The following is a 2,500-nucleotide window of genomic DNA, read 5'->3' as shown; positions in this document are numbered from 1 at the left end:
AAGTTCAGAGGACGAAAAAGATTTAGGAGTTATAGTTAGCTTTGATCTCTAAGAAAAATGTATAAAGGCTAGTAATAAAACAAATTGGATATTATTATTATTTTTTTTTTTTTTTTCTTTCTTTTTTAGGTGTGTTAAAAGTAGAAGTCCCGAAGTAATACGAGTTATATTTGGCGCCGGTCAGACCTCATCAAGATTATGTTATGCAGTTCTAGTCCCGTATTACGGGAAGGATATAGGTCTGTTAGAATCAGTACAAAGGAGAATGACTGAAAGGATACAGAGGATGAGGGGTATTCCTTACGAAACGAGACTGAAACTTTAAAATTTACATTCCTTTGAGAGGCGTAGGTTAAGAAGGGACTTATTAAAGGTCTTCAAGTGGTATAAGGGATATAACAAGATAGACGTAAGCAAAACTCTCAGGATCAGTAATTATGGTAGAACAAGAAATAATAGGTTCAAGCTTGAAAAGTTAGGCTTAAGAAAGAGCTAAGAAGGAATTGGTTCTCAAATACAATAGAGTGGTAGATGAATGGAATGGGCTCAGTAATCAGGTTGTTAGTACTGAATCTTTAGGGAGCTTTGAAATAAGATTAGACAAATATATGGATGAGGATGATAGGTGGAAATAGGTATGTTTCGTACAGGGACTGCCACTTGTAGGCATGACAGCTTCTTGCAGCTTCCCTTATTTTCTTATATTCTTATTTTCTTAAGATATCTCAATAGCTTAGAAAAATACAAAACTAACATTCTCTCTCTCTCTCTCTCTCTCTCTCTCTCTCTCTCTCTCTCTCTCTCTCTCTCTCTCTCTCTCTCTCTCTCTCTCTCTCTCTCTCTCTCTCTCTCTCTCCATGCAAACCACTTTTTATAATGCTCTGAGTGTTAACAAAGGGGTATAGCCAGGTTACCCCCTCACTTCCTTCGGCTCTGTATAGTGAACAAAAATTTAGGTCGTTTGGATGTATGCGCGCAGAAAGGAGCCGATGAGTCATCAGGTGCACAGGTTCGAATCCTGGTCATGGTCCGAGATCAGGTAGGGTATCCTTTCTGGGTAACGGTTCTGAAACGCCAAATCAGTCTTCCGTCGGGAGGCATCATTCTAGCCGTAAAACAAAAAACAAAAACAAAATCTGCGAGTATGTCCCCACACGCCTTAGTTGTTCCTTCAGTGAGGCTGTGGACGTCATGTAATGCTCCTCAGGCTAAACTCTCATTTCCCTTTCTTCATAATTCTGATCTTTAATTGTAATTTCTCTTTCATTTTTGTCCTTACTAACATTATTTATCGTTCTCATTTCTTCAGAATCTTAATCTTTTGTTGCTAGTAACCTAGGACACGATTTTTACTGTTCAAAAAATACTCACACCAAAAAGTTTGAACTACATGAACACTTTTTTTCACGTGTTTGTATCAAGCAATTAAAGTTTGGATGGTTCTGCTGCTTCACTGTTCGCATCAGGTTTCATTGACTCCTTACATTTCCCTTGCCAAAGTTTATCATATCACGTGCTTTTGTTCATGGCTCAGGCTCGCCACCGCCCGCTCACACTTAACGTTACCCTCAGTGAAGTACAGCGAACTTACACAGGCTGTCTGCATACTCCTTGAATCACAATGGAACAAATACAATGACTTCCGAAATTATGCGCCAAACTTATATTGGATTATTTTGCTGAGCTTGAGGAGAAGTTTTAGCCGTCAGAGTTGAAGTGATGACGCAGGTAACATTCTATCTGCAATATCTCCTTCACTCCCATTTTGCCCGTCCATATGAAAGACATTAAGGAAAGTCGGACCTCCATATTTCAGATTCCAGTAAAAACTTCTTGCCGACCATATCGATTCAGGTCTCAGTGATGGCTTTAATGTCCAACTCCTATCCTCCACCCTCACTCCATCCATTGCTGCATCGCCTACACCCCTTCCCTCCCGCCCTCCCTCTCTGCCTCACTTTCCAGCATCTTCCTCACTTCCTCTTCCAGACTCATCATGAAGTTCCTCCAAATTTCAAGTCACGATTCCAACAGTCTTTCTGTCGCTGCGAGTTTAACTACATACTGATCCTGGCGTCTTATCCTCGTCCTTCTCATCTTCCCCCTTTTCCTCCTCCTCCTCCTCCTCCTCCTCCTCCTCCTCCTCCTCCTCCTCCTCCTCCTCCTCCTCCTCCTCCTCCTCCTCCTCTCTTCATCCCCTTATCCCTCTCACACTCCTTTTTTCCCTTCTCCCTCTTTATCTTCCTTCACGGTGTCTTTTCACTACTGACTGACATATCTCCCTTCCTTTTTCCCTCTCAGTCACGTTTGCCTCAACCAGCTTTTCAATTTTTAAACGTAAACAAGCTCCCTGGATTTTCTGAAAGGATTCCTGGGCTCCTTAAGGCAATAGTGTTCCTTATATGTGAATGGGTGCTTTACTAAGAGAAGGAAATGTAATTGCTATGAGTTTTGTTTGTTTTGTATATGTTTATCTGATTTTTATCTTGCTGCTTCCTCT

General features: G+C 41.1%; 1 protein-coding gene across 1 annotated transcript in view; it reads left to right on the top strand.

Annotated features, from left to right (window-relative positions):
* LOC135103668 (cGMP-dependent protein kinase, isozyme 1-like) overlaps positions 1 to 2,500 on the top strand; it is a 126,409-nt gene that overhangs the window by 98,404 nt on the left and 25,505 nt on the right. The window lies entirely within an intron of this gene.

This window comes from Scylla paramamosain, chromosome 9 (genome assembly GCF_035594125.1).
Source record: "Scylla paramamosain isolate STU-SP2022 chromosome 9, ASM3559412v1, whole genome shotgun sequence".
Lineage (NCBI taxonomy): Eukaryota > Metazoa > Arthropoda > Malacostraca > Decapoda > Portunidae > Scylla > Scylla paramamosain.
The sequence above is the reverse complement of the archived record's forward strand: the minus strand, read 5'-3'. Positions and strand labels throughout refer to the sequence as shown.